Source organism: Mustela nivalis, assembly GCF_964662115.1.
Source record: "Mustela nivalis genome assembly, contig: HAP1_SCAFFOLD_1716, whole genome shotgun sequence".
NCBI lineage: Eukaryota > Metazoa > Chordata > Mammalia > Carnivora > Mustelidae > Mustela > Mustela nivalis.
Window position 1 is genome coordinate 62,200 of NW_028134948.1, and position 18,640 is coordinate 80,839.

The window sequence follows — 18,640 nt, forward strand, 5'->3', positions numbered from 1 at the left end:
ACTGCCAAGGACTGACTGTCTAAGCAGAAGATCAACAAGGAAACAAGGGCTCTGGATGACACACTGCACCGGATGGACTTCACAGATACAGTCAGAGCATTCCACCCTAAGGCAACAGAATACACAGTCTTCTCGAGTGCACGTGGAACATTCTCCAGAACAGAACACCTACTGGGACACAGATCAGGTCCCAACTGGTACCAAAAGACTGGGATCATTCCCTGCCTATTTTCAGACCACCATGATTGGAAACTGGAACTCAATCACAAGAGGAAAGTTGGAAAGAACTCAAATACACGGAGGCTAAAGAAGAATTTTAAACTTCAGGGAAACCAACGAAAATGAAAGCATAACTGTGCAAAATTCTGGGGATGCAACAAAGAGAGGGAAGTATCTAGTAATACAAGCCTTTCTCAAGAAACAAGATAGATCTCAGATACACAACCAAACCTGACACCTAAAGAAACTGGAGAAAGAACAGCCAATGAAGCCTACACTCAAGAGTAGAGCAGAAATCAATATAATAAAACCAAAAGGACAGGAGAACAGATCAATGACTAGGAGCTCGCTCCTTGAAAGAATTAGGAAGATCGATAATCCCCTGGACAGATTGATCAAAACAAAAAGGAGCAAGGACCCAAATAAACAAAATCATGAATGAAAGAGGAGACGTCACAACCGCACCAAAGAAATACAAACAACCGTGAGGACGTATTACGAGCATCTATATGCCAACAAATTGGGCAATCCGGAAGAAACAGATGCATCCCTGAGATAGATACACGACCAAAACTGAACCAGGAAGAAATAGAAAACCTAAACAGACCCATAACCAGCCAAGAAACTGAAGCAGTAATCAAAAATCTCCCAACAAACCAAAGTCCAGGGCCAGAAGTCTTCCCAGGGGAAATTCTACCAACGAGCTACACGAGAATTAATACCCAATCTTCCGAAGCTGTTTCAAACACCAGAAATGGAAGGAGCCCTTCCAAACTCTTTCTATGAGGCCAGCATTACCTTGATCCCCAAACCAGACAGAGACCTCACCAAAAAGGAGAATTACAGAGCAATGTCCCTGATGAACGTGGATGCAAAAATTCTCCCGAAAATACTAGCTAATAGGATCCAACGGTACATGAAGACGATTCTTCACCACGACCAGTGGAATTTAATTCCTGGGATGCAAGGGTGGTTCGATGTCTGCAAATCAATCAATAGGGATAGACTACATAGACGAAGGAAAGGACAAGAACCATATGATCCTCTCAACAGAGGCAGAAAAAGCATAGGACAAACTACGGCATCCTTTCTTGATCAAAATTTCACAGTGTAGGGAGAGGTCCATTCCCATATTGGACCTCAATATCATAAAAGCCATCTATGAAACGCCCACAGTGAATACCATTCTCAATGGGGAAAAAGAGAGCCTTTCCCTTTTCCCCTAAGGTCAGGAACACAACAGGGATGTTCAGTATCACCACTGCTGTTCAACATAGCACTACAAGTCCTAAGCCTCAGCAATCAGACAACAGACAACAGAAAGAATAAAAGGCAGGGGTGCCGGCAAGGCTCAGTTGGCTACGTGTCTGCCTTCAACTCAGGGTCCTGGGATCGAGTCCTGATGATGCTCTCTGCTCAGCAGGGAACCTGCTTCTCCCTCTCCCTCCGTCTGATGCTCTGCCTACTTGTGATTTCTCTATCAAATAAACAAATAAAATCTTTAAAAAAGTAAGAAAGAAAGAAAGAAAGAAAGAAAGAAAGGGCAAAGAGGACATGATACTCTATGTGGAAAACCCAAAAAAGACTCCACCCCAGAATTGCTAGAACTCATACAGGAATTCAGCAAAGTAGCAGGATATAAAATCAATGCCCAGAAATCAGTTGCATTTCTATACACTAACAAGGAGACAGAAAAAAGAGAAACTAAGGAGTCGATCCCATTTGCAATTGCACCCAAAACCATAAGATACCTAGGAATAAACCTAACCAAAGAGGTAAAGGATCTGTACTCCAAAAACGGCAGAACACTTATAGGAAAGAAACTGAGGAAGACACGAAGAAATGCAGAAATGTTCCACGCTCATGGACTGGAAGAACACATATTGTTAAAATGTCTATGCTACCTAGAGCAGTCTACATAGTCAACCCAATCCCTATCAAAATACCAGCAACTTTTTTTTTTTTTTTTTTCACAGAGATAGAACAAATAATCCCCAAACTTGTCTGGAACCAGAAAAGACCCCAGACAGCCAAAGGAGTGTTGAAAAAGAACACCAAAGCTGGTGGCATCCCAATCCCAATCTTAAGCTCTACTGCAAAGCTGTAATCATTCAGAGAGTACTGGCACAAAAACAGACAAATGGATCAATGAAACAGAATAGAGAATCTGGAAATACACCCTCAACTCTATGGTCAACTAACCTTTGACCAAGCAGGAGAGAATATCCAATGGAAAAAAGACAGTCTCTTCAACAAATGGTACTGGGAATATTGGACAGCGGCACGCAGAAGAATGAAACTACACTATTGCCTTACACCATACACAAAAATGGACTCAAAGTGGACGAAAGACCTACACCTGAGACAGGAATCCATCAAAATTGTAGAGAACACAGGCAGCAAGTTCCGTGACCTCAGCTGCAGCAACGTCTTGTCAGACACGTCTCCAAAGCCAAGGGTTAACTAAAGGCAAAAAAATGAACTACCGGGACTTCATCCAGATAGAAAGATTTTTGCACAGCATAGGGAACAGTCGACAAAACCAAGAGACAACTGGCAGGATGGAAGAAGGTACTTGCAAAAGACGCGTCAGATAAAGGGACAGTATCCACAATCTAGAGAGAGCTTCCCAAACTCAACACCCAAAGAATCATCTGATCAAGAAATAGGCAGAAGACATGGACAGACGTTTCTGCAAAGACGACATTCAAATGGCCAACAGACACATGAAAAAATGCTCCGGATCACTGGGCGTCAGGGAAATACAAAGCCAAACCACAAAGAGAGACCATTGCACAATGGTCAGAAAGGCTAATATGTATGCATGCACCAATCTATACGACACCAGCATAAATATACACAAGATTTCTATTCTATGTTAAGTTCCCTAGATAGGGGAAGGCAGGGGAAGGCTCAGGGGCAGTGCCCCAGGGCGATGAGGGGCGGGGCCGGGGCCAGGGCCCCAAGGGCGGCAAGGACTCGCGCAGGGTGGGGGTGGGGGGTCTCCGAGGGCCGACTCACCAAAGGGCTGCTCTGGGACTCCGGCACCGGTCCGGACCCGGGCTCCAGTGTGTGCCGTGGCCCAGTCCCGGGCCAGGACCCCCTGTGCCTGCTGTGTGGTGGCGGCAGGGGACGGGAGCACGCCGCCACCGAGAGAGCCGCCAGCCCAGCCCTCCTGTTGGGAGCCCAGGCCCCAGCCGGCGCAGTCGCAGCGGCGGGAGGGAACGGGCGCGTTCCCCGGCCAGGCTCTGGTTGGCCAGCTGCGGCTTCACCATGGCGACGGCAGGGGGCAGCGGGGCTCCGGCGGGGCAGCTGCAGAAGCGATTCCTAAACTGGTGCACTAGCGCCAGGCCCGGCTGACTCAGGCCTCTGCCGCCCCACACCTGGGCCACTCTGTGCAGAGCGGAGGACCCGCCCACCGGGCACCGGGCACCTCCACCGTCCGGCGCAACCCCACGCCTGGTCTAGGCGCACAGCCTCGGGAGGCCACAGAGGCACGCGCGCAGGCGGCGGCCCGGCCCGGGAACCGCCAAACCAAGGTGCGGGCGGAGCTGTTCCTGCAGGGCTGACTGGGCAAGGAGGGGCAGGACCCTCTGGAGTCTCTGGAGGCTGGCAATACCCAAAGGCTCCGTGAGGCCCGTCGTCTGCGCTGGTGTACACATCCCTGAAATGCACCACGGGTCCCCTCTCCTCGCTGGACGGATGCGTCTGACTGCACTTTCCACCTCAATGAAAGAGATGCTACTGCGTGGAAAGCTCATGCCGCCGCACTTTGTGTACTGCGACCCCACTTAGGGGGACGTCCAGGGCCAGGTGCATTTTCTGGCGGCAGGCACCTGGGTGCAGTCAGGCAGGAGCATGCACGAGGGGCCGCCCCAGGACAGCCAGCCAAGCAGGGGAAGGAGGGCAAGGGCCCAAGCCTGGTGTGGGGAGCTGCCGCGATGAGGGGCCCCAGGGTCTTGGCTGTTCGGAACTACCTGACCGGCCGCGGCTGCGGAGGCGGCTTGCGGGAGCGCGGGAGCGCGCGCGAGGTGGGGGGGCGCGGGAGCGCGCGCGCGAGGTGCTGCTTGGAAACAATGGCGGTTGGCTTTTGATTCTTAGCCTGGCGCACGCAGGGGTTCTGTGACACTTGGCGGGGTAGTCCGGCTGGACTGGACGCTTTCTCACCGCGGACCAGGGCAGTTGTATGACCGCCAGATGTTCTCCTGGGCTGGTGGGCTGGGCTGTGGCCTAGGCCATACCCTAGGGGCCGTGGACAGCAGCCACACCTCTTTGACCAGGGACATCTCTGATATTCACAGACATGTGCTGGGGAAAGGGACCTTCCCTGGGGACGCCATGGATGTGGCTGATGTCATCTCATCCCAGACACAGATCAATAGACGCCTCCCTGAGGCAGAAACGCTGGAGGCTGAAGTGACTCACTGGAAGATGTTGTGCCCGTGTTCCACCCAGGGACCAAATACCATCGACCCAGAAACAGTGTGGAAACTGAAGAGCCACATCAGGGACCTACAGCAGAAGCAGATGCGGGAAATGGACAAACATCAGCTGGAAGTGGCCGTGTTGCAAAACACCCACCGGCAGAAGCTGGCCGACCTCACTGACCGGCACCGCAAACAACTGATGGACTACCAGCGACAGGTGCAAGACCTGCAAAACCGAGATGCTGCCGGGAACGTGAACCGTGACCTTCTGGAGGAGAGGGAAATGGATCTCAGAAGGCTGAAGCAGCAGCTTACACAAATGCAGCGGCTCAACGACAGTCTGAACAACCTTGCTTCCGACCTCCGAGCAGAAAAGGAGAAGTTGGTTCGTCAGCTCCAAGACGCAACCCATCAGCTGGAGGAATCCGTTCTGCGCAACAACGAGGATTCCCTAAAGAACAACATCGCCGTGAGGGCTTTAAAGATAGAGAAAGGACGGTTAGTGGCCAAACTGTGTCGGGCCGAAAAGAAGCTTTTCCAACACAAGACGGAACAAAGCCTCAGAGAATGGTCACCCGCAGACAATGGCCATTCCGTTAAACTCGGTCAGGAGAAAGACCTGGAGATACTACACCTCCAAGAGAGGATCGAGCAGATGGACGCCGAGCACCAGGAAACGAAGGAACTGCTGTCCTTTGCTTTGGAGGAGCAGAACCAACTGACAGAATGCCTCAGGGAGCAAGAGGAGTACATCAAGGAACTCCGAGAGAGGCCAGAGCTTCAGGAGGAACTCGGCCAGTCGACCGAAACCTTCAGAAGCCATGACGTCTTACCCGCATCCGTGGAGGACAAAGACGTGCGTCTCCCATCCACGACCGACCAACACCCTCCCGTGGACCAAGACCCGGAGCGCCTCACACAACAGAGTCGCGCTGTCCCTCTGGTTGACCCGAAAGTCCTAGAGGAGATTGAAGAACTCGAGTGTGAGGTCTTTCAGCTCAACAGGTTAAAAGATGATCTCGAGGAGGAGATACAAGAACAACAGAAGATCATTCACAACCAGCAGCAGGGGAAGAGAGCACTGCTTCAGTCCTTACAGGAGCAGAAGGAGAAGGTGGACCGTCTTCAACACCGGCAGGAGGAGATGAACACCGAACGCGCTCAGCTCCTCGCAGCCAAAGACGAGATGATTCGGAATCTGCAAGTCACGCTGGAAGAGCTGAGAGCCCAGTTGCCCGACAAAAGCCCGCACATTCCGAGAGAACCCTGTGAGGACGAGGAGGTGCGAGCAAGCCAGCCTCTCCCCAGGGAGAACGCAAGTGAAGAGCGTGATCCATCTCAAGCTGAAATTCAAAGGTTAGTCCAAGGGATCCAAGAACAGGACCCGGAGGCGAAGCTTCTCACTGAAGAGAACGTCCGGCTGACCGCGCAAGTGGATCGGCTCTCCAGAGAGGAGATCGGGAAACTCACTCGGATCATCCAGCAAAAGGATGTGGAGATTCAGGGTCTTTCCAGCAGAATCTCGGAGGCTTCTCACAGCCAGAACAGGCACGTGGAACAGCTTCAGCAGCAGTTGCAAGAGTGTGCTTTGAAAAGCCAACAGATCTTGGCCATCCTGAACGAGAAGATGAGGGAGAAGAGCCATCTGGAAAGGGACTATCACGAAATGACCCATCGACTTGCTGCCAAGGAAGCGGACCTCCAGAGGGCGCAAGAGGAAAACCAAAAACTGTCCACCAGAGTGGAAAGCAGCGGCCAGGAGGTGTGTACAGAAAGGATTCGGGACTTGTCACACGTGATTCGAGAAAAAGACCTGGAGGTGGCTGCGTTGAGTCAGCTATGCCAGACCTTCCTGAGGATCCTGCAAACACCCAGCCCTGGTCATGGGGTTCGAGGAGGTCGAATCCATCAGTTCCAGCAGCTTCTCCAGGAACGGGACACGTTAACACAGCGAGTGAAGATCCTGGAGGAGTGGAAAGAGCAGGTGCTGACCACCGTCCAAAATCTGAAGCGGGAGTCCCCCCAGCTTCAGACACATCTGCGACAACTGCAGGCGTGGGCGTGCCCCAACAGCGAGAACGTTCTGAAACCGCAGGCAGCCTCTCTGGACCAGATCCCAACTTACCAGGGACATGAAATAAACTTCCACGAGCTAGAGAAGGAACTGGCCCAACTGCAGCTCCGCATCGGGGAGCTCTGCAATGCCAAGGACCTCCTTTTAGGGAACCTTGGTGTGATTTTCCTCCAGACCTCCAGCGACTCCCGGAAGGCCGTGAAATCTGACCCCGTGAGTGAGGCCTCTCAGGTGATCGGAGAGGAGGTAGAAGAGCTCCGAAAACCAGGGCGAGGAAAAGAGACAAGGATCCGAACCCTCCGGGAAGATCAGCAGAGATGGATTGCTTCGGGGGCCGCCACGGGGGAAGGAGAAGGCAAAGCACGGGAACACAGCGGTGCCGATTCCCACACGGAACGGCCGACGGAGAAACCGGCCCTTCTGCGAAACTGCCTTCGGGCTCAGGAGCTCCGAACCCAAGCGAAAAGTGAGGAGCTGCTTTCCTTACAGGAGAAGCTCTGTGGCCAGCTGAGTGAGAACGAGCTGCTGAGGCAGGCGGTCACCAATCTGAAGGAGAGGGTGGCAGACTTCGAAGTGGACGTGTGTCGCCTGAGAGAGGAAAACGCCAAGATCGTGGAACGATCTAGAGAACAGGACATGGAGAATCGGGCGTTGCAAGAGACCAATCGGCTGCTGTCAGTGACGCAGAGAGAGGAGGCATCCCAGCATGCTGCGATGAGAGAGAAGGCCCTGGCCTTGGAGCAACTGCTGCGAGAGAAAGAGGAGGGCGAGACCGGGGAACTGAACCGGCTCGCCGCCGCCGTTCGCTCCACGCAGGAAAAGGCAGCTGCGTGTCAGCGGGAGAGAGATGACGTCGTGTTGGCACTGACACAGAAAGAAACGGAAGCCCGCGCCCTCCAGAAGGAGGTTCACCAGCTACGAGAGAGAGAGCTGCGCCTCACCCAGGAGCTGGAGAGAGGGCGGCAGCTCGCTGCAGAAGCCCAAGATTCTCGTCGCCGGGAAGCTTTGGCCTCGGAGGACCGAGTGGCTCAGCTGAGAGAGGAAGTGACGGTCTTGCAGGGAAAACTCGTTTGTTCTTCCGCTGCCATGCAAAAGGCCAGCCACGGAGACAGGCTGCAGGTAGCGTCGCTGCGGGAGCAGCTGCACGTGGTCACCCAGCAGAAGGAGGAAGCTGTGCTCCGGCTTGCCGCCTCCCAGGAAGAGGGAAGGCGCTGTGATCAGACCCTAGCGAGCCTGAAGCTGGAACTGGCCGAATGGATGGAAAAGGCAGACGCCCTAGAAGGAAACCTGAAGTCCTTACAGGGACGTTTGCATCAAACCAATGCCGACTTGGAGGAGAAGGAGGACCGACTCCAAGAGTTCAAGAAACAGAACGAGGTCCAGCAGGAAATCCTGGAGGACACACAGAGGAGACTGATGACCTTAGTCAGTCAGTCCGAAGGAATGGCGGACAAAGCCCTCCTAAGGAGACTCTTCGTGGGAGCTCTCCAGGCAGCGGATGCGGAGCGGCAGGAAGCGTTGAGCTTGATGGCAAGCACGCTGGGGATCCGAGAAGACCAGCTGCGGCAGCTGCGCAGCCGGGAGCCCGCGGGTGTGCCCAGCGGGGGGACTGGGGGGCCTGGATCCAGAAGCGCCCCCAACACCCCTGCGAAACCAAATCACCAAGCTGTGGCCCATCGTTCCTTTTCAGACCTTTTTGTCCAGTTTCTAGAAGCGGAATCTCATTCAGCTTTTCCACCGCCAAAACCCTCTGCTCGTGTCGTGAAGCCCCCAGATTCAGGAGGAAGGGGAAAGCCGCCTAAGAAACAAGGCCCATCACGACGGAACGCTACCCTGGCATCCACACCCGGAAAAAAGGACGTCAAGCCCCGCACCACAGCTGTGTCTCTTATTAATCCACCTGGACCGCAAATGGATGGATCGGAGCACCTTCTTCTAAATGCTGTCACTGACGCTTTACCCGTGTACACGCCGCATATACTATCACCTGCCCAGAAGGTTGGAAAGGCGGCCAAAGACCTCTCAAAGAAATAGACGATTGTGAGCCAGAGTGACACCACGCTTTGAACATCCCAAGTCACTCTGCGTGTCTACCTTATCTCCTAATGTTCTTTTTCAAAATGCCAAATGTTTCACGGTTTTGCTTTCAGCTGAAGAAACAGCTTTCTTTTATGACTTAACAAAAAAGGGGTCTCTCAATGACTGCAGAAGTATTCGCCAAAGTGAAAACACCGGTGACTTCCTTTTTATGTGTTAAGATCTTATTTATCGTTTCGACAGAAATTGAGGGCACACGTACAGGGGGAGCACCAGAGGGAGAGACAGAAGCAGGCTCTCCCCGGAGCAGGGATCCTGACCTGTGACCGGATCCTAGGACCCCCGGATCATGACATGAGCCAAAGACAGTTAACAGACTGAGCCACCCAGATGCCACAGCAGTGGTGACGTTCGTAGGACAGTCGACACTGATGGCCTTGGAAGCTGTGGTCTGTAATGCTGGAAGGTTTACACAAGGGCCAAGCGTCTACGGATACCTTATGCAGAGAACACATCAACTTGTTTCAGTGTTCCAAATGTATCAGATACACGACCACACAATCCTTGTATGGGAAACCAGGTGACTAGCACAAAAGTACACGATGAAGAGGACGTTTTAAAAAAAAAAAAAAAAAAAAAAAAAAGTTTGCTTTTCCCAGGTAAGTCTCATTTCTCTTAATTTTTTATCTTCTAATTTTTAAAAATCATTTCCTTTTCTGTTGTCTGCAAAAGCACGCTATGGCTAACCTGATTTCTCTCGGGCCTTATGTAGGTTGGCCTGCTTAGGAGTATACTACTTATTCTCTGACTTGCTTCCCACCCCCAACCCCGCCAAATCACTCTGCCTTAGAGACCAGTTTTGAAATGGGAATGAATTCCATCTTATTCTTAAATGGAAAACCCAGCGGCTTACGGTTCTGCCCTAAGTTCTAGAAGTAGCTCCTCTTGATCATCCTTTAAGCGGTTTGTAACTGGAAGGTCCATGGTCGACTCCCTTGTTCATTTCTTCAGAAGCCCCTTCAAATCTTCATTTGCTGGATCATGGCGCAGGCTGTCAGGGAACTGGAGCTTACTTGGGAAGAAACTGTGCCTGGTCCCCGTGCTAAGGAGGGCTTGTTGGCCAGGGGATCCGATCTGGGGGAGCAGAGTGGGAAGGGAACTTGGGGTGAGGCCATCCGAGGCCCTCCAAAGTTACCGGATGCCAAGACAACACTTCCTATTGAACCTTCACCTCAGGCTTTCCATCAGAACGGACTCTGATATATGGACATCCATTTCCTGCTGAGACTCTTAAGGCGTAGGACAGGTGCTTCTCTAGGATGTGAAGCTGTCATGTGACCAGGAGGGAGACGTGGTCATCAAATCCAAAATGTAGTAACTTCCATTGATGTTCACGCAGTTGATCCCAAGGGAATCGCTGGGTGGCCAAGGGGTAGAAGGAAGAGCGGACGTCCTCCGGCACCATGGAATCTGGCAATGCACTGTGGACAGAAGCCCCCACCTCCACCTGCAGGTAGGATATGCAGACTTGGGCTTCAGCCTGGAGCGGGAAGGCCTTGGGAACTATATTCAGCTGGTGGTGGTGGTGGTGGTGGTGGGCGGGGGGGGGGGGGGGTCCCATGACCCAGAGAAGAATGGACAGCTGGAGAGGAAGGCTCAGAGTCTGTGAGAGATGCTGTTTCCAGGAGAGCCCAGTGCATGGCCAGCAACTGCTGCTCTCATGGTCTCTCACCAGGGCCGAGGAGGGCCGTTTCTTGCATTGGGAGCCCATGGACGATTGACAGATAGCATGGACAGAGAGTCCAGGGACTCCAGGAAGCAGGAGAGGAGGCTGCTACAGCCTTTTGACCTGGGCACGAACAGCTGGTTTTTTCCTCAAGCTTTTTGTTTTTGTAGTTGAGAGAGCGCCCTGGCTGGAAAAGGGGGTGAAAGGGAGAGGGAGAAGCGGGCTCCCCGCCGAGCAGGGAACCCCCTGCCAGGCTCCATCTCAGGATCCCGAGATCAGGACCTGAGACAAAGGCAGACGCTTCACCAACTGAGCCACCCAGTCACCCCCAACAGGTCAATTTTGCTTGCACAGATCCGAGAGCCTTCTGTTGAGGGGAGACCCTCCCCCCTCTGCGTGGGCTCGTTAACAAGGAACAGCTGAAATGGGTTTCTGTAAAACCGATAAACAAGGAATATGTTGCCTCCAGTACCCAAAAAGTACGGAAAGATGGTGGACTTGTATGTCCTTTTTTCTTTGTAAGGATTTTACTTAGGGACTTGACAGATCACGAGAGAGAGAAAGACACACAGACAGAGAGGACAAAGGGCTGGTAGGGGCAGAGGGAGAGGGAGAAGCAGGCTTCCTGCTGACCAGGGAGCCTGATGCAAGGCTTGTTGCCAGGACCCTGAGATCAGGATCTGGGCCCAAGGCAGACCCTTGACTGACAGACAGAGCCACCCCTGCAGGTCCTTAACGAGTGTGCCCAACAAATATCCTCACAGTAGGATCTCCTGGATGTGATGTCCCATCTGTATTCCCGGAGAAAGACGAATGCGCTAAGATCCTGCCCACAAAGTTTGCCTGTTTTAGAGCAGAGCGGTTTGGGTGCCCCGCGCGTAACAAGGTAAATCCTGTCTCCTTCAAGGTCAAGGCACATGCGACCGAGAGGCACTGAACAGAACATACTGGCCAAATGTATTAGAGCAAAATATTCACCCTCGTTAAATCTGTGGGGCTCCCTCATGGCTTTTTCAACGACTTAACCTCAAAGAGAAAGCAAGAGCAAAAGCTAGCAAAGGAGCCGGGGCCCGGGGTGGTGGCAGGGACAGAAAGGCAGAGGCGGAGAAAATCCCAAGCGGACTCCACCCTGAGCACACAGCCCGACATGGGACCCTAGCCCATGACCCTGAGAGCCTGACCTGAGCCAAAAGCTCAACCCACTGAGCCCCCCAGGTGTCTCCGGTGTTTTCAGGGTACAGGGGTTTATTTTATCAGGGACGGTAAGACAAGCAGATACACAAGGAACTCTCACAACGCAAGAAGCTTTCATCGACTCCCTGATCCCAGGAGAGAGGAGGTCCTGAGAGCCATGGAGGGCCACCCAGGGAAGCACCAGGGGCGGTCAGGAGAAAGAGGGAGTGAAGGGACAGACGACACGGGCAAGACCCTTTACTGTGGTTTCCATGGCAAGGGGCAGGTGAATCCGGCTAAGCACATTTAAGACTGCCTAGTCGGTGTCATGTCAGTGGGTTCCGGGACACAGTGGTGTCTGTCTGGAGTAGTCTGTCCCTGCCCCTGGGGTGATCAGGGCAGGGGATAGTGGCCCAGAGTGAGAGTTTCTTACAAGAGGTGGTTGGGGGTAAAGGCTCCAAATTGGTTGCTTTACATGTGAAAGCTCTGCCTGTAGGCAAGCTGCGGACCATCTCTAGGAATTAAGTAAGCCTGCCAGGGAAAGTCCCTCCAAAGTCAGCAAGGCCCGAGATGTCAAAGCAGGAAAGACAGAAGGCAGAATCTATGGTTCTTATACTCGCTATAAACAGAGCGTGCATTAAGTCCGTGAAGGTCAGCCAACCGGTGCATCTTGGCAACAGTACACTTCATTCAGAACCTACGCTGTAGAGGCACAGGAGGCAATCGGCCTCCTTGGAATTTTGCCAATTAAATTATTTTAGTGAATTTATGATTTCCTTTTTACTTTTTATTGGTTAGAGATTTGATGTATTCATTTAAGAGAGCGAGAGAGCGAGAGAGCGAGCAAGCAAGTGGGACAGAGCAGGACCCCGGGGGAGCAGCAGGGAGAGGCAGAGGGAGAAGCAGACTGACTCCTTGCCCAGCAGGGAGCTTGACATGGGGCTCTATTCCAGGATCCCGGGATCAAGACCTGAACTGAGGTCAGGTGATTAACCATGTGAGCCACCCGGGTGCCCTTGTAAATGTTGGATCTACAACCGGGTCAAATTCTGAACCTACGATGAATTAGTTCGTGGGGGCCCCGGGGGGGGGGTCCCCCTACCTCCTGTATTCAGTTTTCTCTCTCCCACTCCTCCTTTGCTCGGGTTTGTGTCTTCCTGGATATACTGGGGGTGGGGTGGGGGGGTGTCTTTTGCCCTGCTCCTCGTTCTCGGTTTTTTCTTCCAGAGAGTCTCAAGTCAGCATCATCAGCCTTGGGGCTAATGTCGCGGCGAGGGTTGTATGGTCGCACGCCTCCTGGCGGAAGTCAAGGTGGGACCGGATCCCCTCAGTGTGCCATTCTTACATTTCCCTGCGTCGCGGCCTCCCTCCTCCGTTGCACCCACAACACAGAGGGTCACCCCCGGGGCTGTGCTTGGGGTGTGCTTTCCCCCATAGGATCCGGACGTCCGCATCCATCACTGGCCCAACACCCAGTCCCTGGAACTGAGGCACACCAGTCAAGCATGTCCTGCGGTTGCCAACCTCAGGGGGGAGCCCTGGAGACCAATACAGGCCACATGCAGGTCACATGGGTGACGCCTCCCCCCAAGATACAGTCCATTCTCCTTCATTCTCACCTTGTTGGCTAGGAGGGGACCTTAGTTTGGAAATGGATGGCGACCTCCGTGTGAGATAACAGAACACGGGCCAACACACAAGCTGGCCGGCGATGGCCAGTTCCCTCCCGGATCGTGACTGTCCCCTCTGAAGCCAGTTAGTTAGCGAAGGAGCAGGTCAAGCTGACCCCCGCGTCCTCAGTTAACATACGGACACCGTGCCTGGGATGCTGCCACTTGTTTTAATCACCATCTCCTCAGGTCCCCGATGAGAGAGACATTCCTGCTCCGGACTTGTGGGATGCCCTGACACCCGACACGGGTGACTGACCAACGGTTTACTCGTCACATACCCTCACGCTTCAGGGGAGGAGGATACCACACACCGTGCAGGACGACACAGAGGTCGCGCTTGAGAACAGAGAGAACCGGCAGCAGGGCCTTCGAAGGCAAGACTCGCTTCTTGAAACAAGAGGGTGTGGCAAGTCCTGGTTCCCATGGGAGGGGGTGAGTGGCTGGCCTGAAGAATTCAGTGGGCTTCTAGGGAACCGAACGCTGCTCCCCCAAAACCAACAGGCACTATGGCTAGTCCCTAGGATGAGAAGGGTGTTTGGGGAAGAGACCTCCCCTGTGAGGGAAGAGGGAGAGGAGAACGTGCAGGATGCCATTCGGGTCCCTCCTTGATCTTCCGCGTGTCAACACAGCCCCTGACACGGAATCTTCATTGCAGGCCTTATGCCCCAAGAGGGTACGACAAATGCTTCTAGAACTAACAACGGAACGTCCCAGACAAACAGGATACGGGCTAAACACAGAAAGGTAAGCTGTATTCCTCTATGCCGGCAACGAATATGGAGGCTCCACAATCCAACACACCTTCGCAAAGAAACTACTTCGGGATAAATCTAACAGTGCCTGTCCAGGCATCCCATGCTGAAAGCTATTTAGCACTGATACAGGAAGTCCAAGATAGAAATAAATGGAAGAGATACACCACGTTCGTGATCTGGAAGACTAGGCATCGTCACGATGTCAATTCTCCCCAGACTGATAGAGAGACGTAACGCCATGTCTATCAAAATCCTGTCAGCTTCGTGTGTTTTCGTAGAGATAGACAAAAATATTCTAAAATCTATGTGGAAGGACAAAGGAATCCGAGTAGTTTCAAAACCGGTTTTGAAAAGAAGAGTAATTTGGGAACGCAGTCTTTAGAGTCTCAGAGCTTAGTAGTAGTTGTAACAAGGAAGCCCGTGTTGGTATTGGCAGGACGACAGTCCCACAGAACAAAGACTCCAGAAACAGTCCCCACAAGTATGCCCATCTGAGTTTTGAAAAGGGTGCTGAGGCAATTCCATTCCAGACAGCTCGGTTTGGTGCCGACCACAGCCATCTAGAGCTTGTGAGGAGCTCAGAGAGGCCACCCTCGGAACACAGCAGCAGCAGAGGGGGAGGATGGTGGTGTGACCGAGCTCCTGCCAGGTGGGAATGGGAGAGAGACTGTGTGCCCAGGGTTGTGTGGGTGGGCGGGGCCCAAAGACCTATCCGGCGGGCGATGCCTTCCGAAGGCCGGGGGAGCAGGGAAACTGTCCATTCAGCGTGGGGGCCCGGCACCCAGGAGCGGGAAGGTGGTTAGGATAGCTGACGGGCGGGGCACTGAGACACTTGAGCGGAGTCTGAGCAAAAGCACCTCCCGTTTTCCAGGCTTCTGTGAGGCTTGCTGCTTGTCTGGCGTCTCAAGACCCCACAACCTTGTCCCGGTGGGCGTAGCACCTCACAACCTCCAGACCCACGGACACTGGTCTGAGGACAGACACCCCTTTCCAGCTCCTGTACTTCGTCCTCAAGGTCGGCGCGGAGGACCAAGAAGTGAGCAGCCCTTGGGAAGATGCTCCTCTGCACGGAGGTACCTGTAGGGCATGATGTCAGGGCCCCGTGTCTCCGGGGGGGCTGGGGCCTCGCTGGGAGGCGGGCCTGTGTCTCAGGAGTACACCGGTTTGCCAAAAGGTAGCCGTCAGCTTGTGTGCCCCTCCTTTCGCAGCTGAGAGGAGCCCAGAACGGGGCCTCGTTGATGGAGCTGCTAACTATGTGGGGGGCCTGGAGACAGAGCGAGCGGAAATGCGGCCGAACCGGGCAGATGAGGTTTCAGCCTTGCTGGGGCTCAAGTCCCGCTAGAAGAGACCGACTTGAAGCCCGTAAGTGGAATGTTGATGGGAGAGGAGTTCCGTTCTCCTCCTCGAGTAGGTTACGTTCCACGAGGGGTTGTCAGGATCCCCACCGTGCACCTGAGATCAGGCCCAGTCAGGGGTCAGTGTGTGTGTGTGTGTGTGTGTGTGTGTCTGTGTGCGTGTGTGTGTGTCTGTAGGGGGAATGGCCTTCCTTTTGGGTGGGTTGTGGCTATCAGTGATTGGAACCCATGATGAACAGGACTGACAGGATGCGTGAGGGACTCACCCCCTGGCTGGCCAAGACAGGAAGGAAATAACGACCCGTGAAATTCGTCATTACTGTTTTGCATTGAGTGCTGGGAAGTACAGGGTGCGTTAGAGTTTGTAATTTGCTGAGTAATGTTCAAGCGGAGACCAGGAGGCTAAGAAATCAAGGCGGATGTGGGAAGGTGTTCCGTTAGGGCCGGGAAGGATGTGTAGTGTTGAAGGAATTGACAGAATGTCCTTGAAGCTGGGGCCACGTGGGGACCGTGGGGTGGGGAAAACCAACGTTTGGGGTGACGACTTGTCGTTTTTGTAGGGTCTTGGAAACGAATCATAGTGATTTAAAACATTGGGTCCAGACCCCAAGCAGATCCTACCTCTGCCTCTTATGAGCCGTGTTGCTAAAGCATTGTACGTCTCCGTTCCCTGATGGGACGAATGGGGATGATGATAATCCCACGTCATAGAGGACCGTAAAGACGAAGTGAAATTTAACATTAACAAAACACTTAGCGCCATGTCTGACACGCAGGAGGTGTCCGTGGTGGCTCGTTCAAGACGTAAAGAAATACACAGATTAGTTTGGAAGACTTGGGGACAGTCTGTGGTGACGTTTGTGAACATACGTGGACTCCATGCCACTTCATTTCTTCTCCAGCTTTCAGATGCTCTTGACCACATGTGTCACACTGTTGAATGAGAAAGAATTTTTCTCAAATGGACAGTTCTTTGTCCAGAGAGTCTGCAGCGCCACTGAAATGACGAGAGGGAAATAAAAGGCTTTGCAGTACCGTGTCCCAATTAGCTGTGCTTAAAATGCCCTGATAAATTGATTTAGTTCGTATGTGTGGGTAACCGTTTGTGCGAACTTGCTTCAAGTCAATTGACTCTAGAGTCACTGAGACACAGAATACGGACAGAGAAGTAGTATGGCTAGAGCTTGGCTTTTCTGGACTCTCTATGGGATAGGTGTTTTGTTCTGTTTTGTTTTTGTTTTCAGGTAGGAAACATCTTTATTATTGGCCTCGACTCATTCATCATACAGTGTCCAACGTGGATTCCGTGTCCTGACAACCTGCCTGGCGCATTACTCCGCTGGCCGCTCTGGTCCAGACGTCAGGCCGTCCCCCGAGGGAAGCCAACCCCACCGGCCCCAAAAGTTCATGCCTGGGGTGCTGAGCGCCAGCCTGTCCCAGGAATGGGCCCCTTGGTTCCTGGCCCTCTACTCCGGCCAGCAGTTCTGGGGAGGCCGAGGCTGGAGCCCGACACTCTCCTTGGTTTCGGGATCGTTTAAGAAAACCGAGGAGACAAACGTTTCACCGTCTTTAAAAACACAGGAGTCTGAGGAGAGAAGCCAAGGTCCGCCGCTTGGCAGCTCCGTGGGAGGACGAAGCATCCGTGTCCCTTGCCGCCGACCCACTCTGCGCCGCCTCCTTATGCCCACGCGGAAGCCCATTTTCAGGCGGCGGTATTGGCACAGGTGGTGCTGGCCGACCTGGCAGCGACGGTCGGAGACGCGGGTGTAGCCGGGGTAGCTGCGGTTGCTGTGGATGCCTCCGCTGGAAGCAGCTCTCGGGGCCCTCGCAGGGGAAGACGCTGTAGCGCTTGCCGCTCGACATGTGCCCACACCCCATGCAGTCCACCTGCAGCTCCGGCTTCGCCAGGCTCGGAGTCGCTGGCAGCGCCCGGGGCCGAGGCCCCGGAAGCTGCTGGAGGCCTGCAAGGCCCCGTGGCCAGCACTTCGCGAGCTGCCGCCCCCTCTGTGGCCGCACCTTCCCTGCCTGGGCCTCAGGCGGGGCCCCGGACTCGCTCGCCTTTGCCGCCGCCGCCACCCACCCTGGGAGCCGGCCTCGTGCTGCAGCCGCTTTTCTCTGGGATCGTTTTTATCATTTCTCTGCTCTCCTCTGTCTCAGTCTCCCGACGCCTTCCTGCGTCTGCAGCCCACACATTGTCGGGGAAGTTTGGGTTTGGAATGGCAGACTAAATAGTGGTTCCCAACCCAGTGCTAACCAGCAAAGCATGAAGGACTTTGGCGTTTTTTGTCTTTTTTTTTTTTTTTTTTTTTTTTAAAGATTTTGTTCTTTGGACAGTGAGAGATCACAAGTAGGCAGAGAGGCAGGCAGAGAGAGGGGGAAGCAGGCTCCTTGCTGAGCAGAGAGTCCGATGCAGAGCTGGATCCCAGGACCCTGAGATATTGACCTGAGCCGAAAGCAGAGGCCTTAACCCACTGAGCCACCCAGGCGCCCCCTGTGGCCATTTTTTTTTTAAAGAAAAGACAGATGCTTATGTCCAACTCTAGACTCAGGGAGTCAGAGCCCTCTGGGATAGGCCCCAGGGTACAAGGACCAAGCATGTTTACCATCTAGATGCATTTCACGGCAGCTTTTTTGGCACTGGGCTTTCCATTATCTGAAAAAAAACATTCAGCGAGATTGGGAGAACCCAATAAACTAACGTTTGATGACATTTAGCAGGGCTCTGCCCTTCAGGGTCTGGGATAGCGTGAGCTACATGTTTGGTGTAACGTGTTACACACCCTTAGGTCTTGTCAGAAAGGGATGGATTGGGGCGCCTGGGTGGCTCCGTAGGTTAAAGCCTCTGCCTTCGGCGCACGTCATGATCCCAGGGTCCTGGGATGGAGCCCCGCATCGGGCTCTCGGCTCAGCAGGGAGCCTGCTTCCTCCTCTCTCTGCCTGTCTCTCTGCCTACTTGTGATCTCTCTCTGGGAAAAAGAAATATATATATATATATATATATATATATATATATATATTAAACCTTTAAAAAACAAAATAAATTTAAAAATTTTGAAAACGTTACGGACTGTTTTTTCTTTTGCTTGGTTTTGTACATCAATTTTATGTATTTCACAGAGAACGAGCCAGACAGCATAAGCAGGGGGGGACAGCAGGGGGAGAGGGAGAAGCAGGCTCCCCGCTGAGCAGGGAGCCCAACAA

At 53.3% G+C, this 18,640-nt stretch overlaps 1 long non-coding RNA gene and 1 pseudogene across 3 annotated transcripts; both read left to right on the forward strand.

The window, feature by feature from the left end:
- The first annotated feature begins 4,755 nt into the window (after positions 1 to 4,755).
- Positions 4,756 to 8,754, forward strand: LOC309858009 (thyroid receptor-interacting protein 11 pseudogene; annotated as a pseudogene). Its single transcript has one exon. The product of its transcript is annotated as a thyroid receptor-interacting protein 11 pseudogene (transcript).
- Positions 8,755 to 13,997: 5,243 nt separating this feature from the next.
- Positions 13,998 to 15,440, forward strand: LOC309858007. 2 transcript variants are annotated; one of them, XR_014308009.1, is made up of 4 exons: positions 13,998 to 14,073; positions 14,615 to 14,733; positions 14,956 to 15,157; positions 15,293 to 15,440. It is a non-coding gene; the product is annotated as an uncharacterized lncRNA (long non-coding RNA). The 2 variants fall into 2 exon arrangements; XR_014308008.1 differs by having other exon boundaries at positions 14,956 to 15,440.
- Positions 15,441 to 18,640: the final 3,200 nt, after the last annotated feature.